Below are 22,918 nucleotides of genomic sequence, written 5' to 3'. Positions count from 1 at the left end.
TCTGGTTGCATCTTCTGCCATTGTTCCCTGGGAATCCACACACACACACACACACACACACACACTGCCCTCTGCCTCTCACTGATCAGCATGGGATGCAAATTCACTGACTCCCGTGCCACTTGCAGGGTCTGCATCCAGAGCCCATTGCAGGTGGGCACAAAAATCCAGTTCTAGTTCTTCTCCTCCCGGAGCCCATTTGGGAGCAGCACAGAACCCATTCCTGGTTCCCCTCCTCCCAGCGCCTGCATACAGAACTCCCGGACCTGTCACCAGGAATGCAGTCTAAGGCATTTGCTGCCCCCTGCCTCCCCAGGGCTCCACCTGGAGTCTATGCCAAGGGAGCACAGAAACCCAGTTCCAACTCTTCTCTTCCTAAATTGGTATGTCTCCAATATTCTGTCAGTCCCCATCTTCCATTCCTTGCAGACAAGGGCTGCGACACAGGTACTACGTTCCCCTTCTGTGGGCAGGGAACACCAGGGTCCATTTCTCCTTCTGACTCTCTGCAGATAGGCCCATGCTGGCGATGAGAGGGTTAATGAGAGCCTGTGGACCCAATTGGCCCCTCCCAGCTACACCTGCTGCAGATTTCAGGTGTGGAAAATGAAGTTACAAGTAGGGACGGAGCCCAGTTGAGTGCTGCCTAGGCAGGAGATCAGAGCTCTGTTTCTCCTGGGGGGAGAGAAATCTGGTTGTAGTGCAGCAGCTAGCTGAGGCCCTGGTTGAAAAGGAGTGATCAGATGTTGCTGGACTGGCTGCAGTATGGACTTTTTCAATCGGAGGCTGGGCTCCCACAGAAGACTTGGTGGATGACTCTGTGTGAGTTGTCCATTGTGGGATTTTTGGTCCTGATTTCTTCTGGCCCTGAACAGACGAGGACTGCTGTGTGTCTTGGCCCGAGAGCTAAAACACTGCTACTTCAGACTTCTGGGGAGAAAGCAGATGGCTGGCAGAGACCTTCAGCTGGGTGAGTGATACCCTGATGGGCTGCAAGGGGTACTGCAGAGGGGAGCCTGAGCCTTTAAAAATAAAAGGGAAAAATCAGGCCCTAGCCAAGCAGGAACTGGCGTGCCTGAACAAAAGGTTCAGGGCACAGTGAACACTGCTGGCTGAGTCCCACACAGCTTGTGTTTTCTAACTCTGGGTTGCCCAAGGTGAGACCCTCCTGGGTCTCTAAGCCACTGGGGGAATTTTTGCCCTGTGCTTCTTGGGGTGCCATCTGGGGTTGCCATTTGTCACTGGATTCTTTAATGGTTAATAATTGTACTTGGTTGCCAATTTATACTAATTGAATGAGCTGGGGGAAATAGGATTCTAGTCCCAGAGTCCGACACAACAGAAGTAAAGCTAACACGGTCAGGATTTTGTGGGGACCCCTGGTGTGTAGAGCAATGACACTGACACCAAGGGCAAAGCAAAACCTTAGCCACTTTCCCTAGGACAATCAGTAAGGATGAGAGAGCTCCAACCCACATAAACAAACAGCAGTAATAAAGTATTGGGGATACCTGCTCATGTATTTCCATACTCCCATTCTTCCTTGGGGATCTGGTGGTATGAGACAAAGGCCCAGCCCTGGCCCTGGCATGAGTCTGATGTTCTAGACCCCAAAGGTGGGTGGCAGGTGATGACAATGAGGAGCTGATGGGAAGCTTCCCCCCCTCACCTGCTTACATGGTGGCCTGGCCTATTATAGGGCCTGGGGACCATCAGAGATACTCATTCAGAAGCCCAGCCTCCCAAGTCCCTATCTAGCTTCCTCACTCTAATAATGTTGGGGCTTTGTTAACATACTCATGCTTTTTTTGCTCATTGCCACATACATCAACTATTGCTAATGCATGTTTGTGGTTAAACATCTGCCGACGGTTTTATCCACAATAACCAGGCCCATCAGTTCAGTATTCCTGCAGTTCCCGGGTATCGTCCTTTACAAACTCCCCTTTTAAGCAAGCTATTCCCAGTGCCCCAAAATTTAGGGTAACTGTTAGCACAGCTAAAATGGCCCGAGAGCCATAGGCCTATGTTTCACTTTGGCTAGCCTGTTGAAAACCATGTCTTACAGAAAACAGGCCTGTCGCTTCCTTGTGTTACTGCTAAGCTAGCTCTGTGGGCTACAAGAGGCAAACTGGGTCACCCCTCACCCCCAGGATAGTGTCATAATAGCTAAGAGGTTTTGTTCACATGCAAAGCCCCTCCCCCTCGCCCCAAACACCCCCCCCCCCCAACCCCCCTCCCTTACCAAGTGTGAGTCTATGCCCAAGTGAATGTGGGTGAGTCAGGCTACGTTCTAGTCTATCCTATAAAGGTTCTTGTACTGTGCGTATCTCTGAGTGCCTTCCTGCCATGTATCAAACATCATGACTGACACCTGTCACGTGTGCTTTGCTCTCTTGTCTGTTCTCCAGGCAGAGCATTGTGTGTATGGTGGGGTGTGTTGTTTTGGTAGGGCTTTGTTTTGTAGCTTTGGAAAAGGCCAGGTCAGGGAAGGGTGTACCATCCACTGGGGGCAGAAGGTGGTGAGGTCTGTGATCACTGGGACTCGCTTATGCGTGTACAAGGAGTGAATAGCCTAGATGAGAGCGTGGATGTGGCATGGGATGTGGCCTGCAGTATGCTTCAAAGATCTAATCGTGTCTGTCGGTGGGATTGGGGATACACTCAGCACATGTCTTGTCTTCTATAGTTCGTGATGATTTGCAACATTTTAGTGAGCATGACCGGGAATGCTGAGCAAAGGGTGGGACTCTGGACTCCTCAGATTTACTCCCATCTCTGTTCCCAGGTGGATCCTGGTCTCTGAGCGGGGCTCCTTGGCGGTGGAATAATACAAACAATAATGAATAAAGAGCAGAGCACTGGGAGTCAAGATTCCCAGCCTCGCACGGTGAGTGTGGTTTACTGGTTCTCAGCTCATGAACAGCTTGTGGCCTACTCAGCACACAGCTGCAGCCCATGTGACATCCTCAGGGCCATGCAGGGAGTACATCTATTGTGTGGATGCGACCCACATAACACAGAGAGCTGCATGTGTGGCCCCCCAGGGTACATAGCTTGAGAACCACTGGGCTAGAGCAAAGAACTAGGAGTCATCACCCCTGGGTTCAATTCCCTGCTGCTCCATAGTGAGGTGTGTCCCACACAGGTACTGAACCTTTTGGTGAAAGGTGTTCGAGAAGAACAAAGCATTGTTTAACCGTCTCTGCTAGCATAGCTTAGTGAGGCTCTGTATATGCCTTCAGGAAGGATGGGGGTGGGGAGTGGTTAGGTGGATGGTAGCTGAATCCTTCTCAATGGGGTGACGGACTCTGGGCATTTGGTTAGAGTTGGGCAGGATATTCTGGGTTCCAGGCTTTCTCTCTCCCTGCCCCTCCTCCCTCAGGGTGTCTTGGTAATTCCCAAAGGGTAGGAAGCCAGATCATCTAGAATCAACTCAGGCAGAGCCCTGAATGTTCTTCCCCCGCTCTTTTCCTTTCTGTTCCGATTTTTGCACTTCCTGGCACCTCAAAGCAGCAAAGCAGCCTGTCCCCATCAGTTTTCCAGATTAATTTCACAGACTTAGTATGTCTGGAAAAGCATCTGCTCTGTTTGGGGCTCCTCATCAGAATGGAATTGAACCATGTTTCTCCCATTGCAAAGAATTCCTTCCAAATAGAAAAGCAGATGATCTGACCTAATCTTTTCACGTGAGAGCTGTTTCAGGTGTGCACAGAAATCCAGTTCAGATTCTTCAGCACCCTACGGTCAGTCTCACGCAGGCATCGGACCATCCCTGTCCAACCTTGAATTGGCTCATTTTGCACGCCTACAAAGGAAGCTCCTATCTCAAATCCCCATGCCTTGCAGAATAACCATCCTCATTCAGATTTTCCTGGCCTCTATCTGATACAGCTGCATCATTTGCACACACTGTAGGTTTTTTCCAGCTAGGGTTATGAGCTCCAGTTTATGCAGCTCACATTTTATTGCTTTATGCCTAGTTCCTTTCATGTGTCCCCTTTGCCCTCTGCAGCATGCACCTAAGGTTATCCCTCTTTAATTTAAAGAGACAGGAACAATCAAAGAAACGTGGCTTACTGTATTCTTTTCAGCTTAACCTTTAAATAAACTCGTTATATATATCTATATATATAGATATATATATATATAGATATATATATAGATATGTAAAAAAAATAAATTTATTTCCCTGGAGTAAATTCAGCTCCAGTGTACCCAGCATGCTGCTTTGTGTGCGGTGTTGTGTAGTTTATTTCTGCAGGGAAGGGTGGCTAATATGCCTCATCCAATTTCCATTGAAGTTCCTTGCTTTAGTTTTGTTTGTCCAGTTACATTGACAGAGCCACCGGGAGGTTGGGTAACTCGCCTGAGGTCAGGCAGTGAGTCTGGCTACATCCAGCCCCAGCACTATCTAAATGCCACAGACAATAGATGCGGTCCCTTGAACAAATTGCATGCTTTTGGGGAGCTGGGACTAGGACATTCGTGGCGGTGGTGGTTCAACACAGACCTCTGCCATGAGCATGGAAGGAAAACCCCCATTCGCTGGCGGTACAGCTCCTTGCACAACGGAACCCTCATTGGGTCCCCTAGATATTGGTGTAATGCAATCACTAAATATCAATGATAATTATAATAGCATTTATTTGGATTTAAATAAACATGCATAAAGGGGCCCACATGCCAGGTTGTATTATACAAATAATAATTGCTGTTTATTCTACCAAGAGCCCCAGCTGAGATGAGGACTCCATTGTGCTAGATGCTGTATAGACACACACTGAGAAATGGTCCCTCCCCCAAAGAACTGATGACAGACAAAGGGTAAGGGAAAGGGATCACGATTCTTCATCTTTTTCGTCTGTCTTAGGGCCAACCTTTTCAAAAGAGAGCAGGGATTTTTGGGTGTTCAACTTGACACCTTAAAGGCGGTTTGGTTTTTCCTCCCCAGAAAGTGCTGAGCACCTGTCCTCCTGAAAATTAAGTCCCTTTAAAGCATCTTAGGTTGAGCACCCAAAAGTCATGGGTGACTCCTGAAAATCTTGGCTATTTTTGTTCCCCAGCACCTCAGAAAATCAAGCTGTGAGGCAAAAGAACTGCACCCCACCCTACTAGCACAGACATAATAAGGAACAATTACAGATGACGGTAAACCCAGATCTCTCCCTTCTTCTCCAGTCCTGTGAAAACTAACAGCATTTGCACCTTCATCCTCCCACTGTCTGCTCCTCTCACAAGAGCAGATCAATGGCAGAATCCTTCCCAAACCCGAGCCCTCCTGCCTAGGCGCTGAGTGCTGGCTGGAGGACTAAATGCCTTTGAAAGGCAATATTTAATTAGCTGCCGAACACAAGGCATGCTTTCATTCTCTGTGTTCCGGAGACGTGAGTTGTTGCCCACACATGCCAGTTGCCATAACAACTTTAATTTGTTTTGTAGCCTGCGCTGATGGATTTTTTTTGTTAATCTCTCCCATTCCTCAGTCCACTTTCTTCTCCTCCTCCTTCCCCCTCCCTTGCTCGCTCTTTCTCTCGCTCCCTCCCCACCTCTGCAATGGTTAGCAGACTTTTGACGTCTGCACCCAGTAATCCTGCCCAGTCTCCAAGAGCTCTTCCCCGTGTGGAGTCACAGCAGCTCACGGCCCCCCGGCCCCTTGCCCAGGTCCCTGATTTACTACGTAGTCATGGAGCTGAAAGTGAATCTCCCCCAACAGGCCTGTCACCCTGACTCAAACTGCTGAAAACACACGGCTCCTAGGGACGGATTATCAGTGTTCAGGCACCTTGGATAAGGGCACCTGAGGCCATTCAGGCTGGACGGTAGAAGGGAGATTTACTCATCCCACAGGAGCGCCCTTAAAGGTGCACGCAGTCTACTGCAAGAAAACCCGTATCTTGGTCTCTAGTCCCTGCAGACTAGGGGTGCTGGAAACTCCTGGGAGTCCACAGCCAAGCATAAAGAAAGGGACAAACTCCACACCATGCATGCTGTGCCTGGCCGTCCGCTAGCACCAGGTGGGCCACCATAGACGCTGGCTGCTCTGCTGCTGCCCAATGCAGCGCCAGCCCAGCCGGCACCACCCTGTCCCACTTGAATTTCAGTGGGATGTCAGGGCAGCAGCAGCCTTGAGCTGCAGGGGGAATGAAGACTGGGCTGCTGCTGGGGTTCGTTGACAGATGTGCTGGGGAGTGGGGCGGGCAGGGCTTTAAGAGAACAGCAGAGGCTGTGGGGTGGGGGGATTGTGGGGACTGGCAGAGCTGTGTGAGGGGAGCCAGCCCCTCCTCCCATTGGTTCTCATTTGCTCCTTGCCCTTACACCAGCCCAGCAAAATCACCAGAACCAGCAACCCGGGACCTACCCCCTCGTGATGGCAGCACAGGGTCTTTGATGCTTGAGTGCCTCAGACACGTGCCTCGCAGCCAGCTATCCTGTCCTACCTGCTTCTCTGTCTAATGGACCAAAGCCAGGGGAAGCAGCGCTCCTCCATGCTGCGTTGTGTACGATAACTAGCCGGCGCAGTGGCCGAATGATTTATCCCAGGCAATTTGTATGCAGTGGGCCCCGTTGCCAAGGGCAAAGTCATTGTCTTTCTGAATGACTATCTTGCAAATTCTGCTGACAAAATATTTAAAAATGTATCTCTCCCGCCCTTCCCTCCCCCACCCTACCCCACCCATCCATCTAATCATCGGGACTGAAAACTGTGTGCGTTTCAACAGCGAGAACATTACAGGCTGAGAGATCGGGGTCAAAATGTAAATCCCATCATCAAAACCACAGCTCTTAAAGGCAAAGGAACTTGCTCCTATCTGCAAATGAAGGGTGAGCGAAGTTATGCAGGGCTGGCCGCTGGTGGAGATGGGGCACTGGGCTAGATGGATCCCTGATCGGTCTGGTCTGGCAGTTCCTGTGGAAAATCCACTCTCCATAGAAGAAGGCTCAGTGCAAACACCTGTTACAGGCACAAAGCTCTTGAAAGGAAAAATGATGGTGTTGGGGCCCCAGGGGTGGTGGTTGATTTGTTTGCAAGAGGGTTGCCATCTGCTGAATTATTAAATAAATAAATATTAATGCACCGGGGGAGCGGCGCGTGTCTACACAAGCTGGGAAAGGTCACACAATCATTCTGAAGCTGCAGGGATGGGGGCAGGGAGGCTTCTCACTCCAGCAACTTATCTCTCTTGGAGTTCATTGTCTGCAGTATGAAGACAGAAGGGGTAGACAAGGGCTGAAACTGAGGTGACATGGTAGAACTGTGTGGGAAACCCGGCTTGGACTAGCAGGGGATGCTATAGATCCAAGGTTTGGGGTGCATTAATAATATGGTATGGCAGCACCCTGGACTGGGTTAGCATCATGTGTTGCAATAAAGCCCTCTGCTATCAAAGTGTGGGCTCACCCACTGTTGCATGCCAAAGCTGTTGCACGTGGCGATCCAAGGACTGGAATAGCTGGGGTCATGGTAGGTCCGGACTGACATGCATCGACAGAGCTGCAGATGGGGACGCCAGCACTGGAACAGGGGTACAGCAGAGCCACGTGTGGGGAGCCTAGCGCTGCAGTGGGAGGGAGTGCATCCAGTCACGATTGGGGTGTGTTGGCGAAGGGATTGGTGGGGAGCCCAGCACTGGAATACCAACAGGTTCTGTAGAGTGAATGAAATTGGCGGAGCTCCATAGAATAATCTTGCGACGCTCCGGCCCGCCAGCTGCATGGCTCCAGCCAGCACTGGTCTCTTTTTCAATTTCCATGACCCCTAAGAATTCCTTGCATTTAGCTTAGAACCTTACAGGCATGGTGTGGTTAAATTACTCCGGACTGGATAGGCAGGGCTGGCTCCGCTCTCCAAAGCAATCCAGCGTGAAGCACTGTGGAATAATATAAAAATCAATTGTCTTGTTTAACTTCATTGTTCATTCATTGTTTGACTGCGCCAAGGAAAAGCTGAGTTACTGGAGGCCCTCTGGTGTGCCTCTAATATTCTGTGCATGTTCAGAGCTCCAACGTAATAAGAGGCAAGGCAGCTGATGGGGAAAGCATGGATCTGCTATTGAGCCTCAGCTGGTCTGGTGGACGCAGCTGGGCAAATTGCTTTTGTAGTTCAGGATTTGGCTGAAGCCAGAGACTGAATGAGAATGAAAGGGCTCATCAACCTCCCTTTGAAACATGCTTGGACCGGCAGGGACATGAGGCACCATTTTGGGCCGAGACCCTAGCTTCCACTTGCAGAGGCCCCCAGTTCTGGAATGAGAGGTGTGTGGGTGGACCCCTGTATCCACAGAGATCTTATTGCAGGATCAGAGCCATCATCTGAGATTGCGGTGGAGACAGGCTCCCTTGCAAACATAAGTAACTGGATGCTCTTTTTCCAGTTCAGGCTTGCTTTGACAGTAGTGTCTAGTGGTTAAAGTAGGGTACCTGGTGTCACTGATTCTGTTCCTGGCTCTGCCCCCGACTTGCTGTGCGTGACCTTGAATGAGTCACTTCCCTGGGGCTCAGTTTCCCCACCTGTAAAAAGATCACCTGTAAAATGATGATATGTTCTCCCTCCTCCCCCCACCCACCCTTTCAGGGAGGCTGTGAAGACTTGAACCTGTAGCTTTCACTCACCCAAGCAGGCCCATTCCAGTCCAGGGGGATATTTGCATGAAAAAAATGCAGCAGGGATAGGTGATCCATAGATTCCAAAGCCAGAAGGACCATTGCAATCATCTAGTCTGGCCCCTGTGTAACACAGGCCATAGAACTTGCCCAAAATAACTCCTAGAGCAGATCTTCTAGAAAAACATCCAAACTGGATTTAAAAACTCAACGATGGAGGATCCACCATGACTTGTTGGTAAGTTGTTCCAATGGCTAATTATCCTCACTGTCAAAAACGTACACTTTATTTCTAGTCTGAATCTGTGTAGCTTCAAATTCCAGCCATGGGGTTGTTTTATATCTTTCTCTGCTTGACTGAAGAGCCCATCATTAAATATTTGTTGCCCAAGTAGGTAGCTACAGACTGTAATCCTGTTACCTCTTAACCTTCTCTTTGTTAAGCTACCCTCTCCTTCTGAAGGGTCTCAAAGCACTTTAGAAATTCCAGTACAGGTTATTGGGCTCACGCTGCACACTCACACGAGATGAAATGCTCTGGCCACAGGAGATCAGACTAGGTGATCTAATAGATTCATAGATTAAATAGGTTTTTAAGGCCAGAAGGTACTAATAGATCACTTAGTCTGACATCCTGTGGTCAGAGAATTTCATCTAGCTACTCCTGTAGCGTGAGCCCAATAACTCGTGTTTGAATTTGTAGAATGTTTTGAGAGCCTTCAGGATGGGAAAGGTATAGAAGGGCCACAATTTGTTGTTGTTGTTGCGCTTTAGAAGAAAAGAATTAAAAGCATATCCGCCAAAATATGGGCCCCATCATGCAGTGACACAGAGGCCAGACTCTGGGACAGGAGCACGCGCTGCAGTGTTGGGGCTTAGAATTTTGCACCCACCAACTGGAAAAATAAATGCATCTCTATTGACCAAAATTGATTCTGAAACAGAACTGACATTGGAAGGGGAATGTTGGACCTGGAGAGGGAAGGGGAAGAAAGATTGGGAGAGGCTGGAAATACAGCAAGAGAGACCGTGAGAAAGGAGTAAGAAATGAAGGCGAGAACGGAGAGAGAACACGGAAAGCTGTGAGGAATAGGGTCAGATCCTCAGCTGTGTGAATCAGCACAGCTCCAGTGCAGACACACTAGTTTTTAGAGCTGCGGACCCGTGCCCTGCAGCTGCTGGTTTGGAAAATCAGAACCCAGGAGTCCTGACTCCTCATTCACCTGGTCTTAACCATTAGGTGTGCTCATGCCTTCCATCTGTCTTATTCTTAGGACACCCCTGGATGGAGCATGTAGGGACTGAACCAAACTTTAAACACACAAGCCCTTTCTGGTTCAGCTAAAGAAATAGGTCTGTTCTTCTAAAGGACAAGGTCAATCCATAAACCTCTTGCGTGCTCCAGCTACTAGAGGGGTTCAAAGAGGTGTTTGGCCAATGTGTTACACGCACACACACGGGCTGTGGAGGCTTGTTCTGAGTGTCAGAAATCCACACCAGTCCAAATCCTAATATGAGGCTGTGGTCATCGGTGTGGACTGAACCCTGATTGTGAAAGCAGGAACATGTACTGAGCGAAGAGACCGGGGACAGTAGAAACTTACAAACCTCTTAAGTAGCCCATCCACTAGCGGTGGACAAAGACTGTGTCTAGGTGGGTTATACATATAGTGTGGGCTTCATCTCAAGGCTTGCTGAAGGTCCCACCTGGAGGTGATAAGCGTCAGGTTCTAGTGCTGCTTGGCAATGAATTCAGTGAGCGGTAACTTCACAGCTGTGGTCCTGCTCCTCTGTGAGGCCGCCTTCCAGCTGTCTTGACTCACCCCATCATTCCCCTGCCTTACAGCGAGCTCTTGGGACGTGGTCTCCCATTGTCTAAACAGAGCCGTAATTAGCCTGACATGTTTATATTTGCGTTTCCTTTAATCATCCCAGACACACGCAAAAGGAAGCAGAATGACAAGGCCAAGTGGGACCAGACGGCCAGACACTTGTCTCAAACGGCCGTGATCTGCAGTGTGGCCGTTCAGTTCAGCCCTCCCCACTTTCCGCTGCCCCTGCTTTCTGAGGGATCCCGGAGCTTCGTAAAGCCATCATGCGATCCTGCAGTTTCCTCTGCGCCACATGTCGGCCTCTCAGCAGCAGCACTGGGGCTCCTAGTTGCCACAGTTTTATGGCTTCCCATAAACAGTACTTTCCATCACCCTCTTTTTTTTTTTAATTACCTAGAAGATAATCTCCATTCTATTTACAGCTTGTTTGAAACCATGAGCCAGGGGGCCATAAATATTTAATGCTTGTAGAAGTTAAGCCAGTTGTCCAGGTTTGTTCTTTATTTTCCCCTCCTAGTTGTCTTAGCTCCAACCCTTCCTCTGCTCCCCCAGATTGCACTGAGAAAAAGGGAATGTGACCGAGACAGAGTGGAGGAAAGAACATTTCCAGGACCTCTGTCCTTAGGATTTTATTCTTCTCTCACTGCTATGATTCTATTCCAGGAGAACGCAATGGACTTTGGAGCCGCTCTGGACTTCCACAAGGGTAATAAACCAGAATCAGGCCTTAAAATGCTGATCTATGTTTTTTCCCTATGAGAGGAGCAGGGGATTTAGAGCAAGGACTCCTGGATTCTAGTCACAGCTCTTGGTAATCATATGAGTTATGGTTAAAACCAGATTAAATTTGAAATTCTGACTCTCACTACCCAGCAGGTTTAGAAACACCCTCTAGATTTATTTCAAGAGTTTCTATTTTGTTTGTTTAAATCATTAAGATTTATTTTAAGGTATTAAAACTCCTCCAGATGCAGTAACAATAGTCCACTGCAAACAAACTTTTATTCAGAATTAACATACTGGAAGGAGAAAGAATATCAGATATTGTAGATGTACAGCTCCTAGCACTGTTCAGTTTGGAGCCCTTGGTGCTTTTGTAATACAAATAACTAAATAGATAAATTTTATATACACTAGGGAGTTTTAATAATATAAATGTAAATATAAATGTTTTCTAGCCACCTCTTAGTCCAGACATTGGCCATTGGTTGATTTCTTGGAGGCATTACAGCAGAAATGATGTTTGAAGGAGAAGGTAGTGTTTTAAGGGATGAATTCAAGGCAAGTGTTCCAAGCGTAAAGGGCAACCCAGACTGGGAGTGCAAAACATGCAGTTGAGACCACCTAGCAGAGCAGAGAGGGAGATGATGCAATGAGAAACAAGAATGAGTAATGGAGCTGGCTGAAATTCATTGAAAGAATGGCCTTTTTTCAAAAAGTTTCACATACAGGTTTTGAAATTTTGTGCTTAGTTTTGGGTTTTGGGCATTTGGGTATTTTGACAAATATCAAAACATTTCATGTTCATTTTTTTTTCTCTCCCATTTTCAGTGGCAAAAAAAAAGGGGGGGGGGGGAGGAACAAACCTCTTTTGAAAAAGAAGTGTTTCCATTTTTCAATCAGCTGTTGTGGATAAGGGAGGAAAGGCAGGTGTGAAGAGCCTTGCAGAGTAGGAGAATGAGTTTCAACTTGAAAGGGTGAAAGGGGAAGAGCCATTCGAAGAATGTTCTGGTCACATTACCCCAATGTGCCAGGAAGACGACCTTATTAGATGTATTTTGTATGGATCAGAGTGGGGTGACGTAGATGCTGTTAATTTTGCATTGTTTGCACCCAGAACATCATTGCATAGGCAGAGCCCACGTGCACTTCAGCATACCTGGATTCACCAGGGCTGCCTTGGAAATGGGATTTTGCTTTTATTTCCAGCATGCTCTCTGCTCAATATAAAGCAATTTAGAATATTGCTAAAAAGGCCATTTTTATCATTTTTTATCAGAGAAGTTATTCAATATTTATTCAATATTATTCAATTCAAAGTTATTCAATATTTATCAGTGAAGTTATTCAAAATCTTGCCAACTGCATTGCGTTCTGGGAATTATGCAAATCGACTTGTACTTCTAGATTTGTTTTGTCAATTTACCCAAAAATATTTAGGCTGAATGTATTAATTACTACCAAACATATTTTATTGTAACATAATAGATATTTACTGTACAAGGAATGACTGTTTGTTAATTATGCACAAGCAGGCCTAGAAAATGGATTTGTTTACTTTGATGTCTAATGCGGTAGACTTTTTTCATCTTGTTAAATTTAATCAAGAGCAATCAAAATATGCTCCCATCAATTATAGCAAATTAATTTTAAACAAAGAAGAAAATATTAGGTAGCATAAATGGAAATATTAAAAAAACCCAAATGGGGCAGCATTTTGAGATGGATTTCCATATTGCATTCGGTTTGTCTCTGAAAAGACAGGTCAGAAATAGTAGAAGTTCAAAGAAGGTCATTCACATTTCTTAGGGGCATTGAGGGGTTTCCATTTCCACATGAGGAGACTAGCTTGATAGGAGAAGAAAAACAGGAGATACGATAGAATGACAAGGGTGGAGTTAAGCCACAGAAGTATACTTGTATTCCATTGTAGTGCTGGTGAAAATGAGCAGCCCTGGAGACAAGTTACTAATAGAACAGTTACAGCATATAGGTGGGGGTGTTGCTGGCCAACCTACAGTCCCAACAACAAGTCTCTTCCCTCATGCAGAAGGAACAGAGGTGCCTTTTTTGAGGGAGCCAGTATTGTCCCATGGATATGGTTACTTAGATTGTAAGCATCTGTTGTTCTTGGTTTGTACAGCACCTAGCACAACGGAGCCCTGGCCCATGTCTGGGGCTCCTAGGTGCTACCACACTACAAATGATAAATGATATGACACTGCACTGGGACTCTGGAGACCTGTGTCCTAGTTGTTGTTGTGACATCAGACATATCACTTGGTTCTTTTCCCTGCTCCTTGTCTATTTAGACTGCAAGTTCCTTGGGACTGGGGACTCTCTCTCTGGGGACTGTTCAATGGAGCCCTGATCTTAGTTGAGGCTTCTAGGACCTATTACAGTATTATCACCCCCAAGCCTGAGACTGTCTTTGGGACTCTGTTGGTCTCCGTCGCCATGGTATCAGAGCCCCTCATGATGTTGTTCATGTATATATCCACACAGCACCCCTTACAGATGGGGATGTGAGGCACAGAGGGATTAGGTGACTTGCCCAAGGTCACCCAGGAAGACTGTAGGAATTGAACCTATATCTTTTGAGACCCAGCTTAGAGCCATAACATCTGCTAGAAAAAGTATGCCCGTGGCTATAACTGTCTTTGATGTGCGCGTATGTTCACCATGGCTCCGTCCTATGCAGCAGACTTTTGAGTCCGTATTGACTTGACGGCAGTCCACAACTCTGTGTGGCACATTTGGTTGGCTGCCCAACTGTTGGAAGTTCTTCCTTGTAGGCTGATGGTGTGGTTCAGCTGAGAAAATGATGAGTAACCAAAACTTCATCCTGGAATCAATCACCTTAAACATCTCTGCAATGGTTTTCCGGAAGGCTTAGTTTTGGCTCCCCTTCTGTTCAATATATACACCCAAGACTTTTCTGAAATGCAGGCTGAAAAGTATGTGTGCGCTAGTGACATCTCTATTGCTGGCACTAGAAATGATTTCTGTAGGATCGAAGGGAATTTGCCTCAACTGTGTTCTGGATTGGCCTGGTTTCTTCTCCACTGTGGGGCAGTGTTGCAGATAATAATTCAGGTGGAGGAAGAGGAGGGTGGCTAACAGCACCTAGCCTCCCTTGTTACAGAGGCAATCCTCTGGTTATGGAATCTGGACACTGAGTTGTGATGGATACATATGCGAAGAAGATGCAGAGAACCTTTGCACCACCCAACCCCTATTTTGCGAACGTTACTGATGCACAGCCTCTAGGCTTGCTGTTTGCACAGGGATGGAGCTCTCCCCTATTTGCGCAGCTCTGATACACCCATGGGGCCCCTTGCAAACATCAAATCTCTGAGCACATGCACCATACATTCCTTTGTTTACTCTCTGCACCAGCTGCTACAAACAGAATAATTCCGGTCTCCTATTTTTTTGGGTCTGTAGAATGCTTTGAATGTTTAATAAATTCTTAATTAAAAGCCAGACATCTAATCTATTTCTGTCAATTTCTTAAGTTAAGAGTAGGTGCCCCCACACAGGGAACTTCAAACCAACACACATACGTGTTTCAAGTGCGTGCATGCACACACAGCATTAGCATGCTGTGCTGTATTTACATAATTCTATTGACATTTTGAGGCTAAAATTATGTATGCTGCTTTAATTCACTGTTAAATTAAATTATGAATGTTTGGAACATAGTAATTTCTTTTGTTCTATGAACAGATTGTTTTATATATCTGCCTATATTACTAAGTTATTAATTTAATGATTTCATAATAGCAGCTCATTCCTTTGGGTAATATAAAGAGAAAAGAGCGTTCCATGCACTACTCGGGCTGGCTGGCTGGCTGTCCCTACGTGGATTATAGGTTTTAGAAATAAAGATATTATTTTTGGCTTAGCATTTAAGCAGTTAGACAGAAAATAGGATAATATGTTACACTGTTTTCTACTTTCTCTTATGTGCATTACGGTAGCACCAGTGGAGACTGGGTCTCCATTGTACAGCACCTATATACAGCAAGAGACAGTCTCTGCCCCACAGAGGTGGTTATCTAAATAGGTAAAACAGGCATGGGGGGCAGGGAGTTAAGTATTCTCCCCATTTCCTGTGGGTTAGCCATGAGACCATCCTTCCCTTTCCCTAGGGAAACAGAACTAAAGAAATGACATTTCTAGGTGGATTTCAGCTTGAATGGCCAGCCGGTTGTTTCCAAAATGTCCCACTATTCTCTTGTTGTTTTGCAAATGACTCTTAACCTCAGTGCTTTCTTCTTCTTTTACTTTTAAAAGATGTCCTGAGACGATAATTGCTGTCTGGTTCCAGTCATGTGCCAGTCTAGTACTACATCCAGAGGATAGGCCAGTAATGACCTCAAGAACAAAAGGTTGGGTCATTGCTGCTTCGCTCCAAATGCTCGCACTTCTAATTGGCTTCCGAGAGGAATATGTAAGAGACTCCATTGTGAACCCAGAAGAAAGAGGAGATGAATGAGTGAAGGCAGTTTGCTAATGGGTTGTGGATATTAATGGGACACATGAGCTACAACCAGTGCTGAATGGGTGTCCTATACTAACCTCCCTCGCCTAGAGCAGATTTGCGGTGTGTTCTGAAGGCTGTGTTTGTACTTGCAGATGGTTGGTCTTTTATCGTCAGTTGTTTGGTGTAATGTACTGTACCACCAGTACTCAAAATGGGGGTTTAGCACCTCAGGCGTCCTCATTTTAATGTGAGGAGAGGAAAAAGGAGAGAGACTGGGTGAGTGCAAGAGTTTACCATGAAGGGTCATCAAAATGCAAGGGAGAGTCAGGTAGTGAAAGCCAAAGACTGACTTCTGGCTGCTTTTGGACCAGTTCTTTAGCATTCACAGCAGACTTGCTCCAGAACTGTCTCCTGTGCTCAGGCAATGTATTAACCAATATGCCACTCTTTTAGTAATGAATCCCATTCTATTCCTTAGAAGTTCCTTAGAATTCTTTAGAAGTTAAGGGCCACTTAGCTGAGAATAGAATTGGGTCTTGAAAAGAAATAAGATACTTTCACATCTTGTGCCTTCTTAATGATCTTCTACAGCATCTTAGGAAGTAGCTAAAATCTGCAGAATAACCATATGGATTGTCAGTGATGGAGCTTGCAAACGCTTTAGTAAAGGAGCAATGATCATTGCACGTTTAAATCAACTCTTGGCTTAATAGCACAATATCTGAGTAACTTGAATCTACAACAAAGATGGCCCCATGTGATGTTTTTCCAAGGACCCTGGGGCAGATCTTGGAAAATGACCAGCACGCAGCCGCTTCCCTTGTGACGCTTGGGGAGGGTGGATTTTCCAAACAGCTCAGCATCCTTCCAGCATGCTCCCACTCTCACTGCTACTCAGAAAAGTCTCAAGTTCTCCCTTAGCTCTTTCTTTTTTGTCCAGGTGCACCCACTGAGCTAATCTTACTGAAAATTTGACCATGCCAACCAAGAAAGCACAGGCTACGACTAACTGAGCATAACTGGGTCCCTGTGCAACATTAATCAACGTAACTTCTCTTACTTCATGAAAGCAAGACAGCTCACTCACTAATGAACTCCAGAGAGCTGTCAGACCTTCAGGGATAAGCATGTGTGACATCCAGGAGACTAGATAATCCAGGGATGTTCCTTCCCCAGGGAGATCTCAAACATAGACTTACTCTGAGCAACATACCCATTAACCCATTTCACCACTGGCTTCCCCTAGCGTCTCTGTTGATGGATGGTGTCAGACGTTGTCCATCCCCCCCCCCCCTTTTTTTTTTAATCCATGGAATATGAGAGGAGGTATCTGGGACTTTTAGCATCAGTTAAGTGGTTAATGTCGGGCAAGCATTCCCTGGGGACGGCAGATGGGTTTATTTCCTGTCTCGTGGTAGTGCAGTGGCTGTTTCAGTTAATCAGGACTGAGTGCTCCTATCTCTGTGGATATAACCGATGTAAAGCTGACAGTAATCACAAATAGGTATTCTCTTTTGATACCCCAGGACCTTATGTACTATTTAATTGGTGGCTCAAAAGGCTCTTGCCGGGTAAGGAGGGGTGTGTCTACACCCCGGGATGCCTGGGGCTATCACTGAGTTTGAGGATAGCTGTTGCCAGAGTTTAGCTGGGTTGGCGAGATGACAGGCGGCCATTTGGAAACTCAGATGACTCGGATCAGCATCGATGGTCCCACGGGAGCTGGCGGGGTTAAAATCCCCTAGTCCACTTTGAACATCTCAACCTGTGATCTTTGTTTCCTGTGGAAATGGAAATTGAGGCCTGTCGTGAGCGTGCTGCCCGTTCTTGCAATTTTATTGGGAGACTCGCAATATTCGGTTTTTTTCCTCTTAAAGCCCCAGCTCCGGGATCATGTGATTGTGAGACCCTCAGCCCCTATGGTTGTGGAGAAAAGCTGCAAAATGTGACCTCCTAAAGGCTGAGTAACTAGAAGGCCAATAACATGACCCCCAGATTTATTATTTTTAAAGTCCCATGATTTTTAAACCAGGCTGATGAAATTGAGTGTGCAGTCCCTTTGAAGGGAGTCCTCCAGTCCAGCTCTGACTTGGGTAGGAAGGCCTGCTGGGATGGGGCACCTGCTCTTAAAGGGCCTTTGCACCCCATTAAGTCACCATTGCAAAATTTGGGTCTCAGTCTAGATACAGATGCAAATTTCCCCAAATTGTGGGGCGCTCAGATCTGGGATTTTGGTTCAGGACCCTCACTAATGGGGTTAATCCTTCTGAATGAGCAGATCCTAGATTTTCCATTCCTATTGAATGGCAGTACAAGGGTGCGTGTGTGTATGCATGCTGGTGAATTCCAGGGGATCCTTTCCTCGGAGGATCCTAAGTTTGGATTCCCATATAGAAGTACTTGGCTGGCTGACTAGTGGATGCAAGGAACCGGTCCCCCAGAGCACAGACCATACGATGCCTTTCTTCTTTGGGACTGGAAATATGGCTGCCTCGGTTATTATTTCCCCAACTTCTGCTTTCTGATTACGCTCTTTAATTCCAGTTTCCTTTCTCATACTGATGAAGTTTTTCCCTCTGGGTTCCAAATTTCTTGGTAGCCCCTGTCCCACTGAGCCCAAGTGCCACGTTCCCCGAGAGCATCTAGGGATATCCCTCACTGCTCTCAGTGATCATCTCAGCACTCACCGCAGTACTTCCTTAGTTTTTTAGCTCAGCAAAGGACCGTGCATGCACAGTGTACAAATGGCAAAGAAGCAAGTAAATCAATAACCCAAGTGAATTGCTGAGCCTTGAACCATCTCTGCCCAACCTGATGAAGATCCCAAATCATTTCCATTCTAATCTATGTTGCTCGGCTTTTAAGAAGGTAATAGCTCCTTTGGTGACACGGTGTCCTTTAGAAGAACAATTTATCGCTTTGCTTCCGCTTTCTGAACTCTCAAAGTGTAGAAGGAAAAAAGCCCTTGAGTTATTGCTCGACAATTGCTCTTTGTGTCATGAAGCAACAGGCAGTCAGGTCAGGGCATGGAGTCTGCTTTCTGGAAGCTCTTAAGCTGTCCCTGTTAGCAGCTTACTCAGGTGAATCTCTTTGAGAAGTCGATGGGACCAAGTCCTGAGATCCTTGCTTTTCTGGTGCATTTTTGGCTTTGTTGCCTGCAAAATAAAGTTCTGCCTTTTCCGTCTAGGTTAGATAGAGAAAATGGGGGGCACTCTAGCCACTACAGAACATCCATCCCAATCCTTTCCAGACCCAGCAAGCAGCAGCATCTCACTTCCCTAGTCTCCTGTCCCCACAGGCTGTGGTTTCTTTGAACACCCACATGATTACCTTTAACAATATTAAAAGAAACAAGGAAGTGGAAACCCAGCGAAGTCAGTGAGGGATAAAGAAATGAACGGATGCCAGTTGCACCGTAAGAGGTTTTTTCTGCTGATTTCCTGTAAATTTTGTTTCACCTTCTCTTTCCTGTCCCAGTCTCTAACCTCCAGGGATGAAATCAAAGAAAAGCAAAGCTTTTTCTGCCCTCCCCTTGTCCTGGCAAGGAGCAAGTTAAATTAGTCTTCCCAGGTGTCCCAACATCTCAGTAAAAGAGAGGGGGAGATTTTTACCACTGTTGCATAATGAGCAAGGTCTAATCATGGCCATTGTGGGGCGGATTCTGTGCCATGCTTCTTGAGCAGCTCAAAAGAGGAGGCCCAGTTCAGGGTGGGGGAAGCTTTACATTGCCTGTCTGCTGTCCAGATCACGGGCAGCTGTCAGGGGCCAAGAGAGGCTCTGCAGCATAGGTGAGAGCTGCTAGATAGAACTGGTCAGGGACATTTCAAAGAAAACTAAAAAAATTGAGGGTTTTTTTGTTCTTTGTCTTTTTGTTTTTGTCAAAATTTTTGAATTTTTGGGTGGGTTTTTGGTCAGAATTGCAGAGCCTGATTGTTTGTTTTGTTTTTTTTGTGGTTGAAAAATTGAGGGGGAGGATGGGGAGGGTTTGTTATTTTGATTGAAAAAAAAACGTTTATTTTTTCAAGGGCTTTTTCTGTTTCTTTGGGCCAAAACAAATTTGGTTTTGGAAGGAGGTTTTCTACCCACTCTATTGCTGGCACCCATCATTGGAATGACCCACTGGGCACACCCCTACCTCCAGCGGAGCCTTTGCAAAGAAGCCCTGCCATGCAGTGCAACAAATCCCCTCTGCTGCTCCAGGAACCTATAGCCCACTCGGTAGCAATTGTTCCCCATGCCGATTCATCTTGGAAAACATCCAGCTGTGTTTACATGAGTGTCAGAGCAGAGCTTGGAGCTGAATGCTGGACTCAGAGGGATCTGGGCTGCTTGCCAATGAGATGCTGCTTCCACTGAAAACTTTCAGTCATCGCATCTGCTCCATTTTCTCTTTATTTTCTTCCCATTTCCCATATTTCATTATACCAATGAGACAAGAGACACCGTGCTCGTCTGCAGGGTTATTGCACTTCTTGGAGGGCTTAAAGTCACTTGAGGATAGATCTTCTAAGTTGTGCCATCCTGCTGCAGAACCGCTCTGCCTTGAGCATCTTCAGACTTAATTATTGATTGTTAACCTAGGTCTGAGCTGTGTTGAGATCTCAGCTTAATCACAAGTACAGTGAGTTGGATGAGCGTGTCGCTATTCCTGATGCTAGCAAGACAAGGTGGGTGAGCTTCCACAGAGCTCAGTAGCTTGTCTCTTTGATCAACAGGACTTGATCCAACAAAAGACGTTGCCTCATCTATTTTGTCTCTAATACCCTGGGACCAAGATGGCTAGGGTAAAACTGCAAACATCTATTCCTGATGGACAGTTTCACCTATCACTAAACAACCATTGGTCTTAATTTGCCGATTGAGGGATAGGATGGAAGGAACAGTGGGTCAGGATTGAGATGCTTCTGCAGAGACGATGTGTAGGTAGCATGACTGTATTTCCCAAAAGGAAAACGAGGCACCGCACGGGGCTCATCCAAGTTCCTCCTCTCCCCCCAGAGCTGGCCTGAACTGCTCGCTTGAGCCCCCTCCTGTGTGCAGGGCTGACTTTAGGGGGTCACCCCGCCCATGCATGGGGCTGGCCCCAGCTACCTGGCATTGCTGTTTATCCAAGGCCCATCGTTCCGGGCTGCTGTTGCTACTCATCCTCCACCCCCAAACTTTCCTCTGTGCCCCACTAGGGGGGCATGCCCCCCTCTTTTGGCAAAACTGGGCATTTGTTCTGTTGCCAACTGATCACTTCGACTGCAGCGTTGGGAAAGGGAGGTGGTTGTTATATTGTTTTTAGTAGCACCCGCGGCCCAAGTCAAAATGAGGGCCCTATCCTGCTGTACAAACACACAGCAAGGAAGAGTCTCTGCCCCAAACAACTTACCTGCTGATTTTCTTTACCGTTGCACACATCCAGCAAAGTATTGTAGATGCATAAACAAATAAGGCAGTTGGACCATTAGAATATTTGCAAAGTGGTGCTGTCAAACCAACAGACACTTGAAATAATCTGTTTAGGCACTGGGTGAATTTGCTCTAACCAAAGGGCCGTCATTGGTGTCAAAGGCAGTTAGTGTCTTGCAGCCAGAGTATCTATTTCTCGTTAGTTTCCCAATGTTGAACAGTAAACACATTTCACTGTTTTGCCATCTTAAGAAAAAAAAAAATATTCTGACAGCTTGCTTAACCTTTCTCTACCCCCTTCTCACTTCTGAGTTCTGGAGATCTCAGCCCAGGGCAGCTGTGAATAGCAGCACAGGAGGAAGAAAGAACATTTCCCTCAGATACTCTCTGTGTGTCTAAAAAACACCGCTGGTGCCACGCATTTTCTTGTCTCTTCTGTAATTAAAAGAAGCTGCTCTCATCCTAGTGCAAAGAGTAACCCTGATTAGAACATGCAGGAGGCATGGATGGTTCTAAGAACTAGTGCTCGTCTTCAGCACTGAGCTGGTCAAAAAGTCTCCGTCAAAATGTTTTTCTCGGTGCAAAAATGGCTTTGATAAAACGTCAAGTCTCCCAGGAAAGAAGTTGATTTAGTTAAATTTTTTGGCTTTCAACAAAACCCTGAACATGTTTAGAAGAGAAATTTTCAACACTTTTGTTGGAGGGGTGGGAAATCCAAATCCCGTTTTTTGGAGGAATTTGGGAAACAGAAGTGGCTGGAAGAAACTCTTGTTTTTGTTGAGGGGGGAGAATAATTTCCCAGCTAGCTCTGTTTAGCACCTTTCACTGCTCAAGTGGTGGTCTGGGGCTCACTGGGACTGGTAGTGGGTAAGGTCATGAGCAACAGACCATTAGGTGACTGGGTTACAAAACACTGTCCCCAGGGATGGGACCTTAATTATGATACCAGACTTGGAATTTCCAAAGCACTGCATAGTCTGTGAATACAGCTAAGGTCCTGCATGGAACAGTGTTCCAACCTGTTATTGATTTAGATTATATGCTCTTTGTGGCAGGGACCATCTTTTTGTTCTGTGTTTGTACAGGGCCTAGTGCAATGAGGGCAGGGACCGGTCTATGACTGGGGCTTCAACCTAGGGGCTACTGAAATACAAATACAGTGGCACCTGGCTCCCCCAGCTGAGATCAGGGTCCCTTTGGGCTAGGTGCAGTACAGACACTTAGGGCTCTGCTACGCACACTTCTTGTATGATTTAGCAATTGGGGTAAGCCTCAAGTGGGAACGCTGTCACATTGATAGAAACCCCTGCATAGCTGTATTGCTGCTTTCGCTAAATTTCATTTACACGCTAAGGCAGTAACTGATTTAACCATACTGGTTATTAAACTGGTGTAGTTAAATGGGTACAAAAACTATGTAGATCAGGACAAAGTGAGAGACAGTTGCTGTCCAGAAGTGTATACAAGCTAATAGACGAGGGTTAGTAGGAAAGAACCACTATTCTCCCTATTTTGCAGCAGAGCTAATGATGCACAGAGAGAGATGATGTGACTTGTCCACGATCATGTAGTGACTTTGCAGGAGAGATGAGAATTGAACCCGTTTCACCTGCATTCCCTTCCAGTTCTTTAACCACGAGGCCATCTTTCCATTCTCTGACCCAATGTGGCCACCTGGCGCAGCTGTAACTGCGGTGTAGTCGTGAGTGGAAAGGTGTTACGGGTTCAGCAACCTATTTGGAACAGACTGAAATCCATCCCCGTTCTCACGGGTGCAAACAGGCTTCGCGTGGGGCAATCTCCGCCATGAGGCCAAGTGCAGAATGGGCCAAATACACTGAGCTCCTCACACCTTGCCCAGAGCAGGTCCCTCCAGAGT

At 46.6% G+C, this 22,918-nt stretch overlaps 1 long non-coding RNA gene across 5 annotated transcripts in view; it reads left to right on the top strand.

Annotated features, from left to right (window-relative positions):
• Positions 1 to 628: 628 nt before the first annotated feature.
• LOC137141389 (uncharacterized) overlaps positions 629 to 22,918 on the top strand; it is a 96,928-nt gene continuing 74,638 nt past the window's right edge. For 2 of the 5 annotated variants that reach the window (XR_010916613.1, XR_010916615.1), the window contains exons 1-2: positions 629 to 970; positions 2,789 to 2,890. This is a non-coding gene — a long non-coding RNA (uncharacterized lncRNA). Of the gene's footprint in view, positions 971 to 2,788; positions 2,891 to 5,066; positions 5,086 to 6,323; positions 6,628 to 10,539; positions 10,559 to 22,918 lie in introns of those variants that run through there. The other 3 variants (XR_010916614.1, XR_010916612.1, XR_010916616.1) reach the window with 3 other exon arrangements.

Source organism: Emydura macquarii, unplaced genomic scaffold (assembly GCF_026122565.2).
Source record: "Emydura macquarii macquarii isolate MOO-44397 ecotype Brisbane River unplaced genomic scaffold, CSIRO-AGI_Emac_v2 contig_3059, whole genome shotgun sequence".
NCBI lineage: Eukaryota > Metazoa > Chordata > Testudines > Chelidae > Emydura > Emydura macquarii.
The sequence above is the reverse complement of the archived record's forward strand: the minus strand, read 5'-3'. Positions and strand labels throughout refer to the sequence as shown.